Source organism: Hydra vulgaris, chromosome 05, assembly GCF_038396675.1.
Source record: "Hydra vulgaris chromosome 05, alternate assembly HydraT2T_AEP".
Lineage (NCBI taxonomy): Eukaryota > Metazoa > Cnidaria > Hydrozoa > Anthoathecata > Hydridae > Hydra > Hydra vulgaris.
Window position 1 is genome coordinate 42,355,812 of NC_088924.1, and position 12,331 is coordinate 42,368,142.

General features: G+C 29.5%; 1 long non-coding RNA gene across 1 annotated transcript; it reads left to right on the forward strand.

The window, feature by feature from the left end:
- The first annotated feature begins 3,669 nt into the window (after positions 1-3,669).
- Positions 3,670-10,216, forward strand: LOC136080064 (uncharacterized). The gene is made up of 3 exons (XR_010638427.1): positions 3,670-3,850; positions 9,620-9,704; positions 10,148-10,216. It is a non-coding gene; the product is annotated as an uncharacterized LOC136080064 (long non-coding RNA).
- Positions 10,217-12,331: the final 2,115 nt, after the last annotated feature.

The following is a 12,331-nucleotide window of genomic DNA, read 5'->3' on the forward strand; positions in this document are numbered from 1 at the left end:
TAGAATAGCCCCTAGTATGTTAGTATTGTTTGAAACTCTGGCATGGTGATTACTCACCCGTAAGTTACTATATGTATGTTTATATTTTGTGTGAACCTCTGGCACGGTGTTTACTTACCTGTAAGTTGCTAATTGTATGTTTATGACCTGTATCAACCTCTGGGGTGATGTTCATTCACCTGTAAGTTTCTATATGTATGTTTCAGGGTTGGCATTAAAAAACCCACCCAAAAAAACCCGCGTTTTTTTAAAATAATATTTTATTTAAAGGATTCTCTTTGCTTGGTTTTTTTCTGTGATTTATTTATTTTAGAAAACATTCAAATATAATTATGACTAATTAAAAGGTAATTATTATTGAAAAGAGGATATGGATATGATCAGAATATAGTATTTAATAAGAATCAAAATTTTTAAAAGACATGATTTTTTTGAAATATTTCTGAAAAAATAGTTTTAGTATTTTTTACAATATACTTTCAGTGATCTCAGTGGCTTTCATCAACCATATCAAAGTCAGGCCTGTGTTCTGTCTTACAAATTACTCAAGAAACTTTTATTCAAACAGTATTATTATTTGTGTAGCATTAAGTATATTTAACTTGCATATTTCGATGCAATGTGTATTTTTCAGAAAAAATCTTTATAAGAATGCCATTCAGAAGTGGAAGGAAGAAAGGATGGGAGCGGAAGCAGGTCAGTGAGATAGAAGGGGACAAAAATAGTGTTCAGTGTGACCATTGTTCAGAGAAGATTAGTGGAAAAATTGAAAGAGTTCGTATTCATTTGGAGAAGTGTAAAGAGAGAAAGAAGGACACTGATGAACAAGAACCAAGACCTGGAAGCTCAATGAGCAATATTAGCCTCTTGTCAAATGAGTCAGATATTTCAATTTCCAAAGGATCTATTATGTCCAGCTCCACACCAGCAAAAAGGTTTAAAAGTAGTAACTTAAATAACTTTGTAGTTATAACATCAAATGATCAGAAAGATGCCATAGACAAGCAAGTTGCCAGGTTTTTTTTCAGCTCTAACATGTCTTTTAATTCAGTGGAAAATTGTGAGTTTCAGAAACTTTGCTCTCTTCTTCGTCCTGGATATGTCCCACCAAGCCGAAAGAAACTGGGTGGAGATCTATTAAATGAAGTCTATGATGATCTGTCAGCTGGCGTAAAGAACGAACTGGAAACCAAAGACACGTTGGTAATTTGTCAAGATGGATGGTCTAGTATTCAGAATGACCCAATATAAAAATTGCTCACTCATTTTATGATGGAAAAAAAAGTTATCTGTCCAACATAGTTGACATAAAAAATGATTATATAATAAGTTTGTATTTGCTGTTTGCACTGACAATGAAGCTAAGATGAAGAAAATGAAAGAGCTGATCAAACAAGAGTATCCTGATATGTCAACATATGGCTGTAATGCACACTATATGAATTTGCTACAGAAAGACATTTGCAATTCTTTTTCAACAATTCTAAAACAGGTTGTGGAAGTTCAGAAATATTTTAGAAATGTGCATATGGCCCATGGTTTGTTAAAGGAAAAAAGTGGATGTATGCCTCAGCTGCCAAATGAAACACGCTGGAACTCTCAAGTTGCCTGCATTTAGACATACCAGAAAAATTATAACTTCTATGTGGAGATCTATGGAGAGAAGATGGAAGATTTTCCAGCCAATATTGGAAGAATAATTGAGAATATAGCCATTAAATGTAAGGCAAGTTGTCTTCTTAGTCAAATGAAAAAATTGGGGATTGCCTTAGACAAGATGCAGAGTGATTCTTGTCATCTCTCTGACGCAGTTCGTATCTGGTATTCATTGATAAAGGATGAAGAGCTATCCATATACTATGATGCAATAAAGAAGAGATTTCAAGATGCTGTACAACTCTTTCATATTTTGGCCTATATAACTGATCATCGCTATGTAGATGATTACAAAAGCTTTATTGATAATGATAATGAAAACAGTGCAGAATAATGGTTAGAGGACAGGAACCCTGATTTCTTGGGTTTACTATACAAGTTAAACTTGAAGGACAGGGAGGTGTTTCCCAAGCAAATGTTCTCAGAATCACTGAAGGTTATCTCTCCATCAGAATGGTGGAACATCATGAAAGGAAAGGTTACTAGATCTCAAATCAGAGATAAAGAGGTTTCTGCCAATTTCTGTAGCTTTCTAGCTTCTCTACACTCCTGTCCTGCTAGATCAGCCTCAATTGAGAGATGGTTTTCAACCTTTGGATTTGTCTGGTCGAAGATCAGGAATCATCTTGGTGCAGATAAGGCAATGAAACTTGTGAAGATTTACAAATCATTCCACAATAGCTCAGCAGCTGACAGCAGTTCCTGTGATGATATCGAATCTGATCAATAAGTAGGTAAGTAGTAGGAAAAATCGTTATTAACTTCAGTATAACCATCTAAATTCTGAAAAAAATTCTATTTCTATTATTTAAGTGTAATTTATATTTGTTTTAGTTTATTCTTGATGATCCCAGAGGAAGTGTTTAACTGGAAATCTGCCAAAAACATCTGAAAAGCTGACAAGAATTGAAAATTATTGTAATAATCAAACAAAGTAAAATTATGTAAGGAGAATTTTATTTACAGTTTTTCAATTTATTAAGTTTTCCTTGTAAAAGCTCTTTTCAATAAATAAATATAACTATTATCATGTGTTTTTAATTATTATTTTGAAAAAATTAAATGTTTAAAGATAGTTTGAATGCAAAATAGGTATTATGTCTTTCATTTTCTAAGCAAAAAAAGCTTTTTTTAAAAAAACCCAATAAAACCCCAAAAAACTCAGTGGGCTGGGTTTTTTTAAAAAAACCCGGGTTTTTTCCAACCCTGGTATGTTTGTGTTCTATCTGAACCTCTGATGTTGTGTTAGCTCAGTTACCCATAAGTAACTACAACTATATAACATACATTCACCTTAATTTCTAGTGTTCCTTTAGATATGTTTTTCTTGATGCATATCCAAAATCTTCTGTTCAATATGGGGTTCAATTAGGTTTATAATCATCACAATCACCCTGCTACTGGTGATATAATCAATTACTACCTGCTCCATATCCTGCTGCTTTGTAGGATTTGCTTTTCTAAACAAAGGTTATAAGAATTAAATTCTGATCAAAATACCTCTTGGGGCTCATAGCTGAGTAAACACTACAGATAGTGTTTACTATCTCATATTGGGCAGATGTTAAAAAAGACGGTGTTAACATTTAAAGGTGTTAACATTTTAGATTCTAAAAACACATGTTTGTGTCGGCTGGGTTGGATCCAGGCAGGTCTGGAAGCTTTTATTCCTTCTTTTCAGTTTCAAGTCGAGCCTCTGATACTAAGGTCCATTATTCTCCATTATTCATTAGTTTTTTTAGTTAGTTAAAACTAAGATTTTCATCTCCATGAAAATCTTAGTTTTATTTTTTATTTTTTTATTTGTATTTATTAGCTTTTGTTACAAATATGTTGCTATATTGTTGTAGTATAGAATCTTGCAATTAAAAAGTTTCATTTATTATTTATTTTTATTTACTTTATTATCATCATTGATCAAAACTCAATCATCGAAACTTCCCATCATCTGTTTGCAAAATAAAAATTCAACTGTATATATGTATATATATTTTAGTTTTTTTATAGATCCCAAGATTACGAATTGGTGTATCCTTTCAGATGAGTGTTTATTTTTATTCTTTAATAAAAGACCAACAAAAGTTTGAATCTTTATATCATGAAATATCAGCTATAACCTATAAGAATGGACAACCTGTTCAAACATTAGTACATTATAATAAGCTGTATTCAGATGTTGTAGTGCAGAAACGAGGTTATCTTATTTGTTAATTTTGTTAATTATATATTTTACTATTGAAATAAAATGAAAAAGAACTTGATGATGTCATTACCTCAAGGTTGATGATGTCATTTCCCCATCAATGATATCATTACCCTGGGAATATCTTTTAGGGAAATAATAGTATTGTTATTAATGATCACAAGGAAATAAGTTTTAAAATCTGCCTGTGGGAGATTATTTTTAAAATAATTTTAAATATTGCATAAAATCACATTTAAAAATCTGAAATGTATATAAATTTAGTTTAAAGTATATTATTGTTTTAATATACTTAAATTGGTAGAACATGTAGGGAGTGTACATACAGTGACTAACTTAAATAGGTAGAAAATGCAGAGAATGCTGCTACATTGACTGAAGATTTTGTTTTTGAAGTTTTTTAAGCATTCAAATTTTGATTGGAGTTCTTTCTCAGATACAAGAGTAGAAATGCGGTAGTGGTAGAGCGCTTGCCTCATAAGCAAAAGGTTCTGATCCCCACCATGTCCCTGGAGTACCGCGCTCAACTTGTTTCTCAGCACAGCAACCTTGTTCATTGAGGTTTGTGTTTCGGAGTTATAGAGTTGAGAGAAGGTTGTGGCTACAAAAAAAAAAAAAAAAGTTGCCCCATCGACTTTAGTGGCCTTGGGGTGGTGAATAATTCAAAAAAAAAAAAAAGAAAGAGATCTGAGAATTGATTTCGGCTCTGCTCAAATAAGCAAAGTTGGTAAGGAAGTTCTTAGTTAAATTGCTCTTCCACTGTGCTTAATGGTATGACCCTAAGTTTTTCTTGGAGCTCCTTAACAACTAAAAAAAAAGTCATGTAGATGATTGTGGATTGTTGGGAGGACTTTCTAAGTAGAAGTTTCAAGTAGAAATTTTCTCCAAGTAGAAATTTTCTCTAAGTAGATATTTTTTAAGTAGAAATTTTACATTATTAACTTATTCTTCTGTATACATAGTTTTTTGTGTTGATCTACTGTAACCCTAAAATAAACATCCCATTCTTCAATTGTATTTGGCATTTAACATATCTTTCTCTATTTCAATATATTCATTGACAGTTATTTCACAAGTAAATGGGCTGCCTTGTAATTTTAAACAAGCTATGAACTCTTTACATTAGACATCCAAGAATTTCTCTTGGATGTCTAATGTAAAGTGTTCTTTTTTTGCTAACCCGCTCTGTCTAAGTTGTTTCTGCCACTGGTTCCAATTGTATTGTAAATTGTATAATTGTATGCCACTGGTTCCAAATGTATTTTATATTTTTAAATTTTTTAACAATGGCACACATTTCCTGAAACATTTATAACCTAAATCTTGATTTCACAATGGTTTGGATATTTAAAAGTATTACTACGAGGAATTTTTGTAAATGACAGTATTTCCAAAGCCGATTGCAATAAGTCCTACGCTGATGCTTAAGCTCAATGTTATTTGTAATTGTTTTATCAACTGCAAAAATTTGATTAAAAACTTAATAAATCAGTTATTACATTGTTGTATCTTTTTCCAAATCAAATAATGCGTTATCCATAATACAAATCCATAATAATTTCTTATTTTCTGTCGAAGAAATGTAGCTAATTTTGCTAAACTATATTTATAAGAATGATACAATCATTATTGAGACGGATCCAGCGTTTTTTGGTGTTTGAGATTTAAAATTTCATCTTCTTCTGCCCCAAATGTGAGAGCAAAAAGTTGATAAGATAATTTTTTTTGCTGGTCTTAACTAAATTTATATTTATCGATAAATTCAAGTTTCATAGTATTATCTCTCAGCATTTAAAAATTATGACTATATAAGGTTTAAACCCCCCTCTATTTGAGAGGGTTACAAATTTTATTTGGTCATAATTTTTGAAGATTGTACAATAATACTTAAAATTTATCGATTTAATTTAGTTAAAAATAACAAAAAATTCAACTTGTTGATCTCATGTTTGATCTCTTATCAACTTGTTGCTCTCATGTTTGGGATGGGGTATTGAAATTTCAGGGCTTTTTTGTTTTAATTCAAAGTTATCCAAAAAAAATTTAAATTGCATAAGTTTTAACACTAAGTTGCATAACTTTACACGCAAAGAATACACTGCTACACTGCATAGATTTCTAGTTTTTTAATATCTTTAAAATGTTAAAAATAGAAGTAGAAGGCTAACCACAAAAAAATAGCAAAAACTGAATTGTTTTTTAGTCTTTTCTGAAAAAATTAATTATGAGTAATTGGTTAAACAAAAAAACCCCGCCCTAATTTTAGAAAAACAAATGTAATTTGAACTCTAAACATCAAAATTTGAAATCAAAGGATGGTAATTATTTTGGATATATCAAGTTCTTTAATAAAATTTGTCATTCTAGACTTCATAAGCTCACTTCAAATGGGAAATTCTTTTATCCGGGAAAGTTTATAAAATTAGTGTATCATTCTTTTTTAACATGGTGTTAAAGTGTTCCTTTATGGACAACATGTATAAGTTTTATTGAGCTCCCAGTTGTTGCATTTATTCCAATTGATTCAGATCTACCAGATATGACAAATATTCAACTTAGCCCTGATCAAAAAGATCTTTATGATATTTGTAAAACTGTTACTAGTAGAGTTTGCTCCACAGAAGGTGTTCCCGGTTCTTGTCACAACAGGAACCGCGAACACTTTCACACCCTAGATGATTAACATCAGCAAATAGATTATTGCGGATCTATGTTTCAACAACTACCCTTTCAAAGAATTTGATTACTCTTATAACATATATCATGGTGTATTAGGCGCATTCTTCAAGCATGATTTGAGCAACATGGTCTCAGAAAATTCAAAATTCCAAAATTGAACTTTGGTGCAGTAGAGTATATTGATCTTTTTGATTGGAAAGAAAACACAATTTCTGAACCACCGATTCTAGCCAAGTATTCAGTTTAACATTAAAATGTATTCTGCTTCTTTTGATACACAATAAACAAACTTTCCTAAATACCCTTTCTACATACAAGCAGTGAAACGTTGGGTTAAGTTAGTAACAGAAGCTTCTTCATTAGTTTGTGGAGTTAAAGCTGTGGGTTTATTCACATTAGACTGAGTCCCGCAAAATAATGCAGAGTTTTTCTCCTATAAAGGCTATAATACTGATTAATATATAAAAATTACAGTGCTGGCTTTTTTAAAATGTTTTAATATGAAAGAAACTTTAAAAAATTACAATGCTGGCTTGTTTTATAAACCTTTATTGCAACTTATATTACAAAGTACATGTATCAACATTACTAAAATAACATCTTTTACTTTATAATTTGTCACATTTTTTTCTATTTTTCAGTATTTTTATAAAATTATCACTCATTAAATTATTTTTAAAACACTTTGTGTAATTAATTATTTTATTCTTTGAAAGCTTTACAAACAAAATTGTTAAAGAAATTCATTCCACCATATTTCAAAATTAGAATATTTCATCACAAAAATTTTACTATGTAAAAAAATGTTTTTTACATTATCACCATTGTGAAAGTAAAAGTGGTTGTGGTCAACTAAGGCACTCTCAAAATGATCTAAGATTTTTACAATTTACTCATGGTATGTTAAAACAACTTTCCTACACTATTGTAAAACCAACAAATAAAATAAATTTTTATACATGGAGCAACAGCCCACCCATACATGTTTGTTTTTTTCAAAATTTGTGTGTTTTCACTAATCTGAACATATTATACCTGCAAATATTATTAAAAAGATGTGAATTCATTATTAAAAATTTTAAAACTGTTATATAGAAGCTTAACTAAATACAGAAAATATTTTTGAAACACAAGAATTCTGATTTTTTAATCTTTTAATATGAGTCAATATAAAACTACTATATAAAAATAAAAAATAAAAAATTAAGTCAAACAATAGAGAGTGAAAACATTTAAAATGTTTTCACTCTATTGTATGACAAATAATTTGAACTGTAATTAAGGAATCTGTTGCTTTTACACTAGCATGAAAAAGTCTTTGTTCGTTCTCAATATTGTAGTAAAAATTTTTGCTTTCCCATGTGAATGTCTCGAATCTGCGTAAATTATCAAAATGAATCTGCGTATTTATAAAAGCAAAAGTCCGCTCAGTTTATTATAATATGTCTTGAGTTCAATCCAGTGAGTTTGTCTGTATTGAGTTGATATTATATTTCGTGTTTAGCATTTAACATTTTCTCAAGTAAGTTTTTGAGTAAATTGCATTATTTAGAGTAATAGTACATATTTGACATAAGTTTTATTACTAAATATATATTGTAGATGGATTTTTAATGTGTAATTACAGAATATAATTACTAGAGTCGAAATAAGAACTTCCAGCCACTACAATTAAAGAGAAAAATTCGAATACCAGTTGATACCGTCAAGAGACAACTACATAGAGTTGGACTAAAAGTCATATACTGTGTCAAAAACCTTTGTTACAGCGTAAAAATAAATAAAAACAGTTTAAGTGGGCAAGAGATCATAAATCGTGGATATTGGATCAATGGAAAATTGTCTTTTGGACTAATGAATCAAAGTTTGAATTATTTGGAACCAGAAGATGTCTATATGTCCAACGATTGTTAGGTGAACGTGTTTATGATATTTGTTTGAGCTATTCAGTAAAACACGGTAGTGGTAATGTCATGATTTAGGGTGGTTTTGGAGGAGGAAAAGTTGATGATTTAGTTCAAGCCAAATCAACAAAGAATAAAAAAAAGCACCATAGTATTTTGATTCATCATGCGGTGCCATCTGGTATTTGTAATATTGGTAAAGAGTTTGTCTTTCAACAAGACCATGACCCTAAACACACTTCTAAATTATGTTCAAATTATTTGAAGACAAAAGAAAAGCAGAAAAGGTTTAAAATCATGACTTGACCTTCATAATCACCTGATATAAACCCTATAGAGAATTATTGGGATGAGCTGGACAGAAGGGTACGCATTATGTTCCTAACTTATATAAATAGTCTCTGGAAATGTCTCCAAGATGCCTGGAAAAACTTAAGTTTTGAAACCTTAGATAAGTTATCTCTTAAATGCCAAATCTCTGTAAGGCTGTCATCTGCACTAAAGGTGGTCTTATTGATTAGAGTAAAATCTTGTTAAATTTTAAATTAAATTATTTGTTGAAAAATGTATTATTAATAAATTATTGAAATGAATGAGTATAATTTATTTTTTATAGACACATTGACCAAGGATTTTTGCACGCTAGTATAGTTAAAGAGTTGCCCGACTAAAACAAAAATGGATTTTTACAAATAAAAAATAAATTTTTTCAATAATAACCTATAAAGTTAAAATTAAAAGTGTAAATTCTATTAATTCTAGATTTCTTTTCAGATTTTTATAGTCAACTTTAGTAAAAAAGGATTTATATCTTAGGTTGTTCAATTAAGGCAACTGTCCCCTTTCTTTACAAAAATTCTATACAGAAAAATCTTTAAAAAGTATGTTTTTATATAATAAGATATAATAAATAAAATTTCATGCTAAATATGCACAAGTTGTTAAAAAAAGAAAAGTAGGTTACATACAACATATATTAAATATGTATTATCTATATATATAAAAAATAGGCATTTTTTAATTTATTTTTGATCTAACCCTGACCCTAACCCAGAGCAAGCAGTTAATATAATCATAAATTCTAATCAGTAAAATATTACAACAAAGTATCACAAGAACATAATAATGTTTAAGTACACAGTTGTCTACGTATGATTGCTGTTTTGTTTTTTTTTAGCCAGAAACCGTAAGTTTGTTGGGGATAAGCTTTCACTGCTTCAATTCAATAATGTACTTCTTGTGTGTGAAAGGGCAAAAGATAGGTAATAAATGTTGCAAAATATTATCATATGAATGTTTATATTTATAATATTAAATATTTTATTTTAGAAACTTTTATATTGAAATGATTTTATTTATGTACTAGATAGATTGTGTATTAGATATAAAGTTGACTGAATTATTCGTTGTTGTTTTTTTTTTATGTTTTTTTTTTTTTTTGCATTGTGTTTTATTGAATGTTTTCACTTTTCACTGTATTGTTCTAATATTGTATTCTATACTGTATTCGCTAATATTAGTTGCACCCTATTGTTGCGTCAATAGTGGTCCTAGAATTTTTTTTTTATACTTTGTATTTACAATTTTTATTCATTGTCACTGTGTATACTGTGAATAATATAAAGTAATGTAATAACTTAATATTTTATTATTTCCTAATTTTATAATATCTTAATTTTTATTATTTACAAATGTTAATTTTTAGAACAAGAAATTATTGTGGAATTTTGTTATTTGAAAATATAACATTTGAAAATATAACGACATTTGAAAGTAATGAACTTTAAATTTGCTTAACTTTGATTTTATGAGATTTTTGTTACATATATATATATATATATATATATATATATATATATATATATATATATATATATATATATATATATATATATATATATATATATATATATATATATATATATATATATATATATATATATATATTTATATATATATATGCAATGCAATAGATTTTTCTCCAATAATTTTTTGATTAATGTACATGCTCCGGAATGAAAGCCAGTGTTACTCGATGTAGTGTCGAAGCACATTCCAACAATTTCTTTTTTACTCCCCATTCTGTTAAGCTAGAAACTGTGGCATCCGCCATTGCTGCACCTGTTCCAGTCACAAGATTGGGAACTCCAAGCAACTTTTCTGTATTTTCTCCCGTTACCAAAATTGCTAAATGATCGATTTTTTCCGAAATCGAGCTTGTAATGTCTGATAGTAATTTGCTGTCCCAATGTACAACTAGTGGTATATCAGGATTAAATTCACTTTTTAAATGGGCAGCTGCTTCTTTTCTGTTTTTAATTCTGGCTCTTCGAATAGTACTAAACGACAGGGATAAATCTTCAACATTATGTCCTAAACTCTTGGCAGTTGCAGCAATAGTAAAAGTTGCCTCTCGATCCGACATTTTTGTTCAGTCTAATGCAGCTGCAAGCTCTGGTGACATAATTGTTGCGGTTTTGGATTTCTTCTGCATTTTTCTCTTCGGCATCTTTCTTTCAGGTTTGAAATTGTCATTTAATTCGCATTCATCCGATTCAGTGTTGATTTCAATATCGTCATCTTCCAAGTCTGGCAAACACATTGAAGGAGTTTTTTTCAATACTTTCTTTTCATATCTTTTCCCTTTCTGCACGTTGTTCAATTTGTGCCTTTCTTTCTGCTACTGTCTTCTCCTTTTAAAATAATTTCTGAATAACTGCAAGCATGCATCCTTGTCTTCCTGCTCTTTGCATTCTTAGAAACTCCTTGTCCTCTTCAATCGTCATGATATTCATTGTGTTCTCATGAGCTATATCAAATAACTCTTCTATTTTATTCATAAAGTGAGGCTCGCTTTGTTTTTGAGTTTCAGTGAAACGCTTCTTGTTCTTTCTTAACTTCTGGTAAGTGTCAACTATTTTTTCTATCTTCTTTATAACATGGTGTTCGGCCCGGATAGGTATTCTTGCCTTGGCCCAAAAGAACATAACTTCTTGGCAACAGAAACAGCACTTTCTTGTAGAGTACTGTTTGTATAGTATAGTATATTTTTCTTGCCCATGCTGGTGAAAAAATCGAGACAAAGCTTGTTTAGTTGAAGGCAATTTACTACCTAATAGTGCATCGGTTGTTGGACCAATCAACCACATCTCAGTTGCACTTCGTGTTAGTCTATTTTCCAAATTAATTTTTGCCCGACTTGTTTTTGGAGGATCTGCCATTTTCTACAAAAAAAAAACAGATTAGTGAAATTATTTTAATTTTATTTCAAAATATGTAGATGATTTTAATTTTATTGCAAAATATGTACCACAATCTTGTATATAAATATGATGTTTATTGTTTAATACTCTAAGATATTGGTAATTTAACTGATTTAGTACACTTTAAAAAACAGAATAACATTCAAGAATATTTCTATATATTTTATTCAAATCTTTTCAGGTTTTCCAATTATTTTCCCTGTGATCCCCTATTATCACTCACTCTACCAGTCTACCATGTGCTGTCTAAAATCATTAAATAAATGTGTAAATTCAACCATTGCTAGAGTTTGTTTGTGCACTACAGACACAAAAACAAGTATGAATATTAAAAAGAAAGAAAATTTGTACATACATTCAACAAAATACAACAATTTTAGTAGCTGAAGGCAAACTATAACAAAAGATACTAAATCAAAATTAATTTATATATTGCTTGATGAAGTTGTTAAAATACTGTGTTGTGTATGAATCTACAACAGCATGAAGTATTAAAATATTAAGGATTAAAACAAACCAAATTATGTAATGTATCTTGTTTTCAACATTTTCGGATATTATTTTCAGATTTATAAATCTTTGAGCTACCCCTATTAATGCTTCAATCTTCATATAATTTTACATTT